The sequence below is a fragment of the Ammospiza nelsoni genome, chromosome 11, assembly GCF_027579445.1.
Source record: "Ammospiza nelsoni isolate bAmmNel1 chromosome 11, bAmmNel1.pri, whole genome shotgun sequence".
Taxonomy (NCBI): domain Eukaryota; kingdom Metazoa; phylum Chordata; class Aves; order Passeriformes; family Passerellidae; genus Ammospiza; species Ammospiza nelsoni.
This window is the reverse complement of record NC_080643.1, coordinates 6,722,052-6,736,226: the sequence shown is the minus strand read 5'-3', so window position 1 is coordinate 6,736,226 and position 14,175 is coordinate 6,722,052. Positions and strand designations below refer to the sequence as shown.

The 14,175-nt window shown below is 47.4% G+C and overlaps 1 protein-coding gene across 2 annotated transcripts in view; it reads right to left on the bottom strand.

The window, feature by feature from the left end:
* The window catches only part of PRICKLE2 (prickle planar cell polarity protein 2), a 102,701-nt gene that overhangs the window by 41,548 nt on the left and 46,978 nt on the right, over window positions 1-14,175 (bottom strand). Inside the window, exon 1 of one of the 2 annotated variants that reach the window (XM_059480406.1) lies at window positions 644-842. The exons of the other annotated variant lie outside the window; for it this stretch is intronic. The gene's annotated coding sequence lies outside the window, so the exon portion shown is untranslated. Of the gene's footprint in view, window positions 1-643; window positions 843-14,175 lie in introns of those variants that run through there. 2 annotated transcript variants of the gene reach the window in all.

Genomic DNA, 14,175 nt, shown 5'->3' with positions numbered 1-14,175 from the left:
TGTCACATCTGCTTAAAATGTTCCTTCAAGGGACAAGAAAAAAAGGAAATTGGACTTGAAAAGATTGCACTGAAAAACATAACCCCCAGGTTGCAGTTCTAGGTTGGTTTATAGTTTGCCATTCTGGCATGAACAACAAGGGCTTAAAAAGATTATTACTTTAAAACTTCCTATTCTCAGGAAGGCAAAACCACCAAAATAAACATCTGAACAGCAGCGTCCTCATTCACAGCCCCAGCCTCCACGCAGTATGCTCAGAAAATGTGCAGAGAATCCAGGCTTCTAGGGGCTGCATTCACCACAGCAATACAATTAACACCGAGAAATGAAGATTTTTAAACTCCTATTACAGCCAGCTGAGCCCTCCTGATTATTTTTAAAACGAGAACTCCATTACAATAGCATCAGCATTTCTCCCAGACGTCCTGCAGCTGCAGAAATGCAATTTAACAATTAACCTTATACATCCATAAACACAGAGCACAGCAAAGGCTGGAAAAACAGCGCAGCCCCTCGCAGCTAACCGAGCAAAGTTAGCACTGCGTGCATCCAGGGAATGCTCCTCATTCCTCCTCCTCTACTTTCTATCCCTTCTAAAAACCCACGGCAAATGTGAAGCGGCTGGCCGAAGGCAGCTCCTTACCTGTTCCCGCTGGGATGGCAGCGCAGGAGGGAAGGCTCTATGAGCTGCCCCGCTGCCCGAGCTGTGCCCGGTGCCCGCGGGCTGCTCGCAGGACCAGCCGGAGCCCCGCAGTGCCACACAGCATCCCTCGCTCCGGCTCCGGGGCTCTGTGGAAGCCTTTCCGAGCAGGCACGCTCCCGTAGGAAAGCTGCCCTGCCAAACCGTGCCTTTCCTGCCCCGCGTCTGCAGCTCTCGCCTCAATTGCCTGGCTTAGAAATCCGGCTCCGGAGGGTCCCTCCCTCTCTGCTCCCAATGCGAGCGGCTCCAGCAGCTCCCCCCTGCAGCCTGCCTTTCTCCGAGTGACCCTCGGAGGTGGCGAGAGGATGTCCAATTTGCTCGCCGAGCGCAGGCATTAACGAGGAGCGATGCAGCCCATGGAGAATAATTGGCGGCGCGGGAGCGGCGCGGGGCTCTGCTGTTGCATTGCTCTCCTCTCCTGCATGTTAATGAGCAATGATGTCAGCAAGCCAAAGTCACCGCATCCCGCCCGGACCGCCACGGCCCGGCCACCCGCCCCTTTATTTACACGGAAATCAGCCCGCTCTCCCAAATCGATACATCCTCTAGGCTGTTTGGGCAATGGGAGAGGGGGGGAAAAAATCCTCCCCGCTCGCTTGCGTGTTTCTGAGAGTTGGCTGCGTACCAGCAGCCTAAATTGAATGGTGTGAAGACATTAATTATCCTTCCCTTCTTATTTGATGCTGACCGAATCTCAACTTGCTGTCAAACTTCAGGTACCGCTTCTTAGGTACAGGGGCTATTAACGCAATGATCCGCTGGCTCCGAGCAACGCGTCGTTTTTCCTGGCTTTTAATGCCCTCTCAATTATCTTCTACACTAGTTTGATTCCCTACTGGAATCAAACGTAGCATGTTTGTGACCAGCAGGGCTAAATATTCTGGGGAATACAAGTTATTAGCGTGGCATTTTGGTCACTGCATATTTTAATACATTTTCTCCCACACGGCCAGGACAGATGAACGATTCACACCTTTTTATGTGTGTCTCAGGTGAGAGTACTGAGAGCCTCAGGAATTCACCCCCTCAACAGGGATGCTAAGCCTCTTCCCCCTGTGCTTCCTTCCCCTTGGAATAGAAAACGCAGAGAAGGAGCTACGCTGCCAAATCCCTTCTGCTGCTCTTCAATTCCGTTGTTTGGGAATTTGGTGGTCACAGATGAATAATTCGAGTCATCTGGAGGACAGCATACTTCTCAGTTTTTAGCATTTGCAAAAAAGTGTGTGAAATTCAAAAAACTCGTTTCTGTGGACTCAAAAAAACCCCACAGAAGCAAATAAAACTTTCCAAACACACAGCGTTTCTCGTTGAGGAATACACCTGGTCCAGGTAGCTGGGCTCCAAACTGCAGATTGAGATGGAGATTGAAATGCACTTTAACCTCTGGCTGGGACCCCGAGACAGGAGGCCATGAACTGCCAACCTTTGGGATAACAAAGGACATGAAGATGGGGGATGCCAGCCAGGTAAATGAACACTGAGAGACATTGCAGAACTGGGAATTGCCGACCTTCTGGATAACAAAGGAGTTGAAGACCACTGATGCTAGTGAGGTGGATGGACAGGAAAATCACTAGGGGGAAAGGCTAGACTGGGAGAGGATAAAAGCCCATGAGTTCCTTTCTTGAAGGATTCTCAGAGGCACCAGCTTGGGCTACATTTGTGTTGCTGCTCTGGGAATAAATGGCTTTATGGAACAGGACACTTGAGACTGCTATGGGAAACCTGGGACTAATGGCGAGGAAACCTGGTCTGGCTGTGAGTGGGGAAGCCAAGAGGGGCTCTTGGCTCACTGGAGCTGCTGCCATGAAGGGACTTGAGTCCCAGAAATCAAAGTCTCTGGCCTTGGGAGTGTCACTGCTAGAGAGTCTCATGAATGGTCAGAGTGGGAAGTTTCCTTAACATTCTCCTGCATGCTCCTGACTTTTGATGTCTGACTCCAGATTTCAGAGTCCTTGATTTTGGCAATATTAGCTATGTTTACAGAACACAGAAGGATGCGGAAACTACAGCTGTGAGTCTTTCTGCAGCCTCAAATGCCTTAAATTGTTATTATTAAGGCTCATAAATTAGGTTTAATTACATGGAATTACACTCAAAATCTCAAGGATGAGATCTGCAGCTGGGACAAACCAGCCCAGCTCTAAGAGCCTCCCCAAGTTACTCAGCCAAGTGGGACAAACCAAGAATGTGCAGTGATCTGAACTATTTTTTTTTTTTTCATTTATATTAAGTTTGAGCAGCAAGTTCAAGAGTTGAGCACTGACTCTTAGAGCATCCAGCCAGATCAGACCTTCCTTTCACAGAGCAGGGGCTTCTGCTAGAGATGGCTGAAGTGCTGAGGATGGTCTCCTTCAACTCCTCCAACTACAAAGAGCAATAGAACTTGTAGGAAAAATCTTCCCTGATCTTTCAGCTCCCTAAACTGGCCCATTTTGCCCCTTCCAGCCTGAATCAGCACTGCAGGCAGGCTGTCAATCTTGTCTCTCTGTGATTAATGTGCCATGGCCCCAAGATGATTTACTTTTCCTCTTACACTCAGAACATGTTAATTACAACACAAAGGGAATGAGACAAAACTGAAATGGGGAGAAGCAAACAAAGAAGCCTGCTTATAAAATGATAATGTTGAGCAGAAATGCTGTCAAGTAGAAATTACGTGTGTTCCTTGGAAACATATCCCTCAAAGCACGCAGCAGTGACTCAGGGCTACAAACAACACAAGGAACACATCCTGTTCCATAGGGCACATCCTGTGGACACTCATTTTCACCCAAAACGAGTAAAAATGTCTGAATTTATCAGCATTAACTTTCCAGGAGGAAAGGCCCTTTAGCTGCAAACACTTTGGAGCAAAGTCTCTATTCACGCTCCAAGGGTCTCCATCAGCCAGCCTCACCCTCAGGGGAAAGGTTGGCAAGGCATGAGTGTCCAACCCCACACTTCCTGTACAACACCCTCTGTGCCACCATCTACAGCAGCTTCAATCACCCTGCGCCAGCCTGATATGATCCCACCCCAGGGCACGTGGCAGTGTCATCCCCATACAACCAACCACCCTAAAGGTGAGTTCTGCTTGGCTTTCTTGGTCAACTGATCATCTGCACAAAGGGATCATACCAGTTACTGAAAACCTTTCAGTCTAAGTTCATCCACAAAGATAAAATGGGTGTGAGAATCACAAACTGAAGTAAAAGATCAGTAAAAGACCAGTGTCTGTAACACTTGAGCTGCAGGGCTAGCTGTGAGCAGAAGAGCTTTGTGTCTCCAAACAGCATCTCTGATTGTCATCGCTCCTGACAGACCTCTTGTTCCAATACTTGCAAATCTAAATATCCACAAAATCCAACGAACAGCCTCTTCTGAGACAGGAAATCAGATCAGAAGCTGTGTAACGTTTGGACACACAACTGTCTCAGGGAAATGGAAATGAGCCTTCCTGCTTTGAAAGCTGCCGGTTTGCTGGCAATTGCTCCATATTACCGTTACCCCACTGTGAGGCTTGTGAAAAGGTCATGTGCTGGAATAACTCCAGAAGGAACACAAGATTTCTTGACGGATTCTGCACATTATGCAGGTGAAATGGGTGTTTCATTAGGCAGAAAGGAGAATACTGAGCTGGTGGGGCACATTATCAAAGGTTAGGTGAAGGACTTGCACCATTACAAGGATAGATGCTGACAACTGCCAGCAATGAAGGAAACGACCAGAAGTAAAAAGCTACTAAAATAAAGAAAGATCAAGAGCAGGAAGCCCTGCTTCAATGCAGAGGTGTGAGACAGACAGCTCTGCCTGTAAATGTAGCACCATCTTTCTTCCCTTTGCTGCTAGCTTTAATGACAAAGAGCCAAACCCAGTCAACTCTAAACTTTCTGCCATTTGCACAAACTCAGACCCATGGCTAATTTAACAAATCGTTGCAGAGTCCATGTTTCATAAATGCTGTGTTTTATCACCTGGATGTATTGATTGTCTGCCAGTCAATAGAGTTCCACGTGACCATGTTGACTCTCCTGATGACAATGGGCTGCACAGCAGAGCCACACGCAGCAGCAACAGCAGATTGGTGTCCCCAAGGTCACTGGGCTACTAACCTGATGAATGTCAGATCAAGTGGCCTTTCTGAATTATTTAGTGAACATCCTCTGCTGCAGCATACCAGGGCACTGCACAGCACTGCTACAAATGTCTTCAGACTCTGCCACCCTAAAATGCTGCCCACAGGGACACAGACTGTCCCTTCTATGTCACACCCCACCAGCCTGTCCTGGAGCAGGGGGGTTGCAGGTCCCCAGCACCATCGAGCCCATCCAGGCTCACAGCCACAGGCACAGTAATAGATTACTTTCCCATCGCTCTTTCTGACCACAGAAATGCAGAATTGGACACTACAGTGTTTTTTTCCTGCACTGTTCCCAAACTCAGCCTGTAATTTGCAGAGCAATCCCCACTGGCAGAGCCAGTGCTCCCAGCCCAGTGCCAGCACAGGATAAGCCCAGTGTGGGCCCTGGGCACAAGGCAGTGACAAGCAGCTGAACAAGAGGCTGGAGAGAGCACAGCTTTGCAAACACTGAATGGGAAAAGCAAGATGACTGCAAAAAGCTGTTAGTGACAGGGAAGGGAAATGACCCTATGTGGCAGGGTACAGCCCCGCTCTGCCCAGCCAAATATACCTGGCTCTTCAGGAGACACACAAGCATGTGCCCAAGGTATGGGAAAAGCTCCTTGGAGAATCTGAGTCATGAAATACAGGTCAGGACTTCAAATGCAGATGAGCTTTGTTTTTTCTTTATTCTTTTTGAGCAAGGCAGCAAACACTTCCTCCTCACAGCTCTCAATGCTAGAAGCAGGGATGCCTTATCTCAAATAAAAATGGGATAGACAGAGAGACCAGCATCAGACACAGATCATTAATCCCCAAACTTGGCCTCCTCCACTTCTCCTCAGGGTTGCCATTTGTACCTTCCTGTGGCTGCTGCCTGAGACCACCCACAACAGAGCCAGTCTTCCGGCTGTCACCACTGCTGCCTTCCACTCATTTTGGCAGAGCCACGGGTAAGGATCTGTGCTGTCAGTCTGCAAGGAGGAATTCAATTTTTAAAACACCATGGAGCCCAGCAGTAGCTGATGCAGAAGGGGAGGTACAGCCCCTACACACTGCAGCTGATTCTGGAGGCAATTTTCTGTGTTTCCTACCCACTCACCCAGAGAGACAGGCCTGGCCCTGGCTGGTACCCTCTGGTGCACAGCCAGAGCTGGACAGTGAGGTGTGGCCATGAGCTCACGCTGTGCTGCCCATGTCCTCTGGCAGCACTGAACCACACAAATGCAGGGATGATCAGCACACTGTGCTGATGCTCCTGAGCATCACTGCCTGGTACCCCAACCCCCCCCTTGGCAGGGCACCCCAAAAGGATCCTCACCCCCTGACTGTCCCTACCCCAGCACTGCACACCCCGGTGTGACACACAGAGCATACCAACAACAGGGTTTCATCAATCACTATCTCTTCTTCTCTCTTTTTTTTTTTTTAATCACCTTAATGTAAGAAGCTTTAGAGAGCTTAACACAATAAGGCTTTCATAGCCTCCAGCTTCCACTCGGCACTAATATGTTTTTTACTTTTATATGTTGAAATCAAATTTGTAACTGAATGTGAACAATCCAGATGCACCCGTGGTTTTCTCCCCTTTGCTAGCCTGATAGGCTTCTCATCTCAAGACTTTAATTGTCCTTTAATGATGTCTACAAAAGCCTCATTAAAGCAGTCTATCGTAATTTAAGCTAAATAAACTCAACACAGCTATTTTTGTAATCATATCTTTTTCTTGGGGCCTTTCCACAAACAATAAAGTGTTCACTGAAAATACATTACAAAAGAAATGCATAAATCTTCAGCTTATCTGGTGGTATGTCGTCCAAAGATCTAAACCTTTGATCAGCAACAAATTAATTTTCCGTTTACACAAAATAGAAGATGTATTTTCAGGATAACCAACTCACCCTGCAAGCCTGCACTGACATGTGCCTTGGCAGCAGCTCAGGACTCCCTCGCTGCCGCCCTTCTCACTGCCTGACACTGTCAGGGTCGCTGTCACATCAGATGATTTTTATTTTATTTTTTGGCTTCAAACCTGTCTAACAGGGTGTTTCGGGTCAGTGGTTATGTACTGAGGATTTCTTGCCTTAAGTCACTGAGCTCTCCTCTGCACTAGTCATGCACAGCCTGGCCCCACCACCAAAGCTGGGCATTCCCCAGGACCAGGGGAATTGAATTGACCATCTCCGTGCTCAGAGGCCAACCTTGAGCCAGACCAAGTGACACAGCCTGGTTTTTACCTCCTTAAACCACATTGTGCACATCTCCCCTGGCTGCCAGCAGGATTTCAGTGCTTCCCTCACTTTGGCTAGCACCACATGAGCCCCTGCTCCCAGTCAGGTCCTGCAGGGCTGCACAAACCTCTGTCCTGACACCAGCACAGGTCTGAGATGGTCATGCTTCTACTCCCACCCAGGAGACACAGAGCCAACTAAGAGAAAAGACCTCTTTGCTGCTTGCACCCAAACTGTGTTAAATGCACAGGGAGGTGGCAAATTCAGCACATTTTTGGATCCAGCCAATTCTCTCATATGATGTCAGAGAGGGAATCATGCATGCTGGGTCATAAACAAGAAGGGGCTTGCAATGTCTTCAAGCCTTGAATTTCCCAGTGTATCTGCAAGCACAGGGAGATCAGACATGGTCAGGAATGCACCTGGCTCCTCACCTCCCAACAGAGCAGTGGGAAGAAAGGTGCCCAAATGGGTTTTTATTTCACACCTGAGAACAAGAAGTGGCCCTGGATGATACAAAACCAGCTAGTGCCAGCAGATGGACTAGCATGTGCTGTTTCAGCACACCCCAAATTCCACAAGACTTCTACAATCAAGCCAACCTTGATTATAAAATAACCCTCCAAAACACAGAAAACTATAAAATTCTGAAAAGTGGCATCTGTATTTAAGCTTGGGTGGTTTCTCAGCCCCAGTCCTCTTAGGATCATGGCCCAGTGCCCTTCCTGGAATGCACAGAGGGTCATCCTGTCTTAGGCAATGGCAAGGTTCCCAGCCTGGCTGTCCCACTGGCTGAAGCTGGATAGAGCTCCAGTATCCTCCAGACAGCCTGGCAAGTGCACACACATGACAGGAGATGTTTGCTATTCTTCTCTTTTTTTTAATTAGTAATAACAACTTGTTATCGTGGCTTGACATTTGTTCATACTTAGGAATAAATTGCTTCCTTGAATGATATGCTGAGATTACAACAGGCTTTCTGTGTTTCTGTTGGTTTTAGTAGCTCATAACAAACCATGAAATTCATTACTCTTGCCACAAGCACCCACGAGATGTGCCAACCAGGGTGCGATTTATACACAGCTCAACTCATGGAAATTAAAAGATTTTAATGTTGCCTGCAAGAAGTCCACGGTTTGAAATTTTATACAGCTGAATTACAGAAAAAGAGAATCCCAGATGCAAGCCACTGCATTGTTTTATCTGCCTCAGGACTCAACAATAAAGTCAGAGTAAAAATAATTCACTAAATATTAATTAAGTGTGTAATTTGGACAGCCTTTTTAGTGATAAGCCTTCTGGCCTGCAAGTCACTTCATTCTCATCTGTTTTTAACTGCTTTGAAGCTATTAAAAGGACGGTATTTAACAGCAAAACTTCCCTGCTACATATAATTCGTCAAAGCATTCTCACTGAAAGGAATCACTAGAGAACAGGCTGTGCCTCACCATCCTTAATGGGAATGGGCTGTCAGTCATACTCCAGTCCCATCTCTCCATGCCGTGTCAAGCCTTGTACATCAAACCCAATACACAAATCGCCAGCTCCATCAAGATCATTAGAGCTGCTCAGCCCGTCAGGGAAAGGTCAGCGCGTCACTGCCTGCTCCAAACACAGCATCAATCACAGCCCTCATCAAAGGCAGCCTCAGCAGCAGCTGGAAACCTGCATCCCTTCCTCTTGCAGCAGCCTGTCATCCCCTGAACCTTCTTCTCTTCTTGTACAACACAGCCAGGCTTTTATCTTATCATCATCTGTAAGGAAATGCAACTCTATAGTCTGCTCTGGGAACAGGGGGATCAGCACCTGCAGGGAGGGATTAAGGCTGTATCAGGAGAGGGCTGGCCAGAAACGTGATCTCTGATTCCTACCCTGACTCCCCCCTCCACGGGGTCCCACAGTGTCCCCTGGATGGGCCCAATGCAGGCAGTGCCACAAGAGCATCCCTTCTCACTGTGCCAGACCAGACCCACACGCCTGGGAACAGTCCTAGGAAGGCTCAAAGCCATCCTGTAAGATGCTGTTGTTTCCATCACAGCCACACTGAGACATGGCTTGCAGAGAGACCACATTACCCTGCCAGGCTGCTGCTGGCCTTCCAACAGCCTGAGCCTCAGCTGTGGGGCTTATGTGAGCCCACGAGGGCATCCTGCCCACAGCTCAAGCACCAGGAGGGGTGGAGAAACCCAACTGCTGGCAATTAACAGGTGACACCAGCATTATTGAATGCTATGGCTCCGACCAGCCACTGCTCATTAAACACGATCAAACTACAGGCCATTTCTTCCTCTTTTTTCTCCTACCAAGCTACGTCAAACATGTAGCATTATCTTCAAAGGGCAAAGCAAAGATGTTTGCTAAACACGAGCAAACTAAGTACATCAGCCTTTTAGAAGCAGCCATTGCTGCTGGCGACTGAGTGAGTCCCATTGTTTTGTGGCTCATGCGGCCTCTTTGGAAGCTGAGCTTCTTTGGGCTGTTCTGCAAAGCCAGCCCCTTGTGACAAGGATAACCCCTCCCCAGGGAAATAAAAAACAGGTGGGCATCCAAGGATTGGGGCTTTCTTTCTGCTGAGTGTTTAACTTACAGTGTCTCCTTGCAACAAAACAACAGCAGTTTGGGGTCAGCTCAGCGGCTGACTCAAGGCAGGGTTAGCCAGGCTCCTGCAGCAGAGGGTTGAAGCCATTTCTGGAAAATTGTGGATGGGTTAAAGCTGGGAATCTTCCTGTAGCATGCCCTGACTGGAGGGGACTGCTCTGACCAGCAGTTAGCTGGCTGCACTGGTACAGGGCAAAAAGAAAAATAAGTAGGAAGAAAGTTCTCCTCCCTTCATCCCAAACAAGCTGGCACGCTCCAGACCAGGGTGGCTCACCCGGCCTTGAGTTTCAGAAATGTGGAGCTGCAGAGTAAGGGCAACACCTCCCCTTTCCATGGCCTTCATTCAAGGCAAACAGCTCAATCCCCCAAACCCCTACTCTGTACAAACTGTGACCATTCCCTGGTGTCAGTACAGAGGAGCAGAGGGGGAGCACCATCAGGCTCTCTGGGGCAATGAGCACTTCAAACTCATCTCAAAGGGATGAGCAACCATGGATGGCCAACCTGACAGATGGGGGAGGAGAAGGGGAGCTCAGATAGCAGCAAGACGATTGTAATTAGTGTAATAAGCAGCAATTGCAGCCCAACAGCTGCCCTGCCCTCCCTGAGCTCTGCTGCACGCACCAGAACCAACCATGGCCAAGGATTTTGACACTTGCTGCACTCTGAACGTCTCTGCTGTGAAAAGAGTTCTGACTTTGATAGTTTGCATTCCACACAAGACACAGAGCAGAGCACATCTGTGCTTTTCCAGCCTCTCCACCTCCACCTAAGTGAGCAGCACCGTGTGCTGACAGAAGGGACATGAAATTGGGTTTAGTTTTGATGTCAACTATAATTTTGCCTCTGACTTTGACCAAAACATTGTTTCCTCTATGTTGAAGCAAACCTGCCATACTCAACTTTCTGAAGTGCCTGAAGCCCCAGAGATAAGCTGTTCTACACAAAATGGCAAAACATGACAAATACAATTTTCAGTGGATATATAAAACCATATTCCACTGATGGGTATTTGTCTGATGTCCTTCCCTGACGCATCTTTAAGGTAAATTCTCTTGAAGCACAACAAAGTTGGCAGTGAGCATATAGCACAGAAAAAACTTCCACCAGTTTTAGGGTCTGGATCAGTATCCACAGTCAGCACAAGGGTTGCAAATCTGCTGATGTGAGGACCTAAATTGCAAAAATATGCTGTGGTTTAGACCCAGACTAATTCTGAGTAATTTCTGTTGCTCAAGCTCCAGGAGGGAATGCTCTTCTCACTTCCTCTCTGCTATCCCTTGGTCTAATGGAGGTGGTCAGGGGAAGCAGTCAGATCCTCAGGGTATCTGCATATTTTGGCAGTAGTTAAGGATTCAGTTCCCAATGATTTTTAGTGGGTGTTAAGACAGAAAGTATCTGCTGTGAATATGTTTGGAGGTATGAGTTGTAAGCTTTTCAAGCAAGGGACTGTTTCCTGCAGTGCTTAAGAAAATGAGAGTATGAAGACAACTAACACGGACAATAAGGAGAGCAGAAAATATTTATGTTGAGTAAATTTAACCCCTCATGAAAGGAAAAAGCCAAGGCTGGGTGGGAGGGTTCAGGAGCAACTGCAACCAGGAGGTTTGCTGAATGTTCCCTGAATGACCAGTTAGGCAGTGTCAGAGGCAAATTAATCAAAGCCACCGTGGGGTGCCACAAGGCATCACTTCATGCAGAGTGAAAAACAGGACAAAGCAGAGGCTGAGGCCCAGTGAGAGCTCTGTGTGCTGCACACCTGGCACACACCACACCACTGTCCTGACTGCCATCAGGATCTCCTTTCTCATACAAAGGACAGGGGAAAGGTATCAGGAAGCCAAGAGCACCGCTACAGTCAGACCTTTCACTTGCTGCTCTGCTGGACGGTTCCAGTGGAAATCAATGGGGGTTTCAAGTACATAAATGGATCACAGAGAAATGCACATTGAATCCATTTGCTAATTAGTCAAGATTAACATTTATTTTATCCAACAGGCATTCAGGTACAGGAGGTAATTCTCTCTCTGTATGTCCCTTTTACACTTGCTAAAAGTAGGAGAAAGCTGTCTCCTGATGACAGAAATCCTAAAAGGAACTTTCTCTCCACCAGGGGAGGTGCCTGTGGGCATAGCCTGATCTGGGCATGTCACTTGCTGTGGCTGGACAGGGCCAGCATCATGGACCTTCAACCCCTAATCCCAAATCTGGCAGACCTGTGCAACCACTGCAGCTTTTGACATGAGCCTGAGGCCAGTCTTGGGCTCACAGTACTGGTCCAGAACAAGGCATCCTAAAATCTAACACAAGACCCTGTGTTGTCTCAAAGGAAAATTTAAACCCTCAGGCTGCTACTGCTTCATACTTCCATTAACACTGTTGGAAATCTAACACACTTTGCTGTGATCCTGTATCTCAGGATGCAATGGCCAGCAAGTCAAAGTATTTCAACCATTTAAATAGCTTCACTTAACAAATATAAGAAGCACTTTTGGTTTATAGCACCAGAGTAATTTGATACCTTCTGTGCTGTTAATGAAGCAAGCATTAATAGCATTTTATCATCAGTTCTAATCTTCCTGGCATCATTTCATGCCCACAGAAAACTCACTCTGTAACTCGGTACCTACAGCTCGTGTTGGATGAGGCCCCTGGCCACAGCTGGTTTCCAGCACTCTGAGAACTCAATCTCTGCTAATCCCAGCCCTTTACATCAACTCAGAGCAATCTAAAAAGGAGACACATGAAGTCACTTAGGCTTATCTCTCTAATTGCCTGCCTGCAATCCAGGGGTTCGGTGTCAGCCACTTGCACTCTCATAAGACACGGCAGCCAGAAAAATCCGACCTAAAATATTCACCACAAGCATTTTGAGAAGGGTAAGTGAAACTACCAAAATCCTGCTCACTGCTGCAGCTCCAAATGCACTGCCAGCTACGAGGGACACATCTGGAAACAAAGGCAGCGTTCATCCTTCCCTCTGCTGCAGCCCTTCCAGGTCTGTGGCTGAGCAACACAGACTCCAATTCTCTCAGCAGCTTTCTTGAACTGCCCAGCGCCAACAGAGTGAAAATGTTAATGAATACTGTCCCATAAATACTTAATGCACATTTTCCTGCAAGTCCTGCTGTGATTAAATAGCCACCTCATTACTCAGTATCATCTTTCTTTCTTTTTTATCTTTGCATGAAATACCAAGAGTTGAAACTATAACCACACAACTGAACTGCTGAAAACATCATTGCATAAACCAACACCAACAGGGCAAAATCCAAACACAGATTTCCAAGGAATGCAAAGAAAAATCGAACCCTGTTAAGAGCAAATATTTCTTCTCAGCTACCTCCTCCCAGGATCAGCAGAGGAAGAAAAGCAGAGGGGACAAGCCTGCAATATATTTCCTTCTTGAGTCTAGCTTATTTGGTTTTACTGTCTTTTTCTATTGCATTTGGAGGTCCTTGTGACAGCGGGGGCCCACTGCAGGTATCCTGTGGATAATGAATCCCTGGGTACCACTCTGGGGCTGGCTCTGCTCTGACACCAACTCCTGAACAGCTGCAACAGGAACTCTGCTGATCTCCCCCATCTGTGGCTTGGAGGGTGTCCATGATTTGTCCAAGGTTACACAAGCAATCCAGGACAGACATGTAAGGGAGCATGGATCACCCAGAGGCATTGCTATAGCAGTGACCATGCTGTCCAGAGCACATCTGACCACAAGATCCACCATGCCTGCTTGCACAACATCATTACAATCATTTAGGAATCACATAGAAATATTAGGATATTGTTTTCTGAACCATTAGAATTCCTGTATTTGAGTCCTTCCCACCAACCCTCAGCTATTTCACAAACCAACCCAAAAGCTGCAATTCCCCTGGGATACCCAAGACCACAGAGTAACGCTGAGAGCCCAGAGTCAGCCCAGTTGGCAGCACTGGGGCTGGGGATTTGTGTGTGCTGCCAAACGTGACACGTGGGATTTCCAGCACTGCCATCCAAGCAGGTCCCAGCTGGGGTGAGTGCTGGTGCTGGAGACACATCTGTGCTGCTCCCTGTGGTTTTGCTCTGCCTTTCACACAGGCCATGGGAAACGTTTCCTCTGACAGAGGAAAGTCGTACAGCCCAAATTCATGCCAAACGGCTAAAAATATAGAAGAATCAAAGGGCTAAAGCTTGTGTATGTCAGAACTTTTGGTAATTCCTCCCAAATACATAATTTTTTTGCACAGATGCTTCAAGGTAACTGAAGGGCAAGCATTTAGTTCCATTTTAGCTGGGAGAGTCCCAGCTCTTGTCCCTGTGATTTAAATATGGAAGCAGGCTCATTACACAATATGTGTTTCAGCGAGTTCTGCAGCAGGGAGAGTGTGAAGCTAAGGCTAACGAAGGGAATATCATTAAAGTAATAAACAGTACTGAAGCAGGAACAAATAGACTGAAGCATGGGCTGCTGCCACATGTATCACAAGGAGTCTCCAAAGAGAAAGAGACTCCATTTGAGTCTCTTTGAGATGCAGGAAAAAGCTCAGCAGAGGATGGTG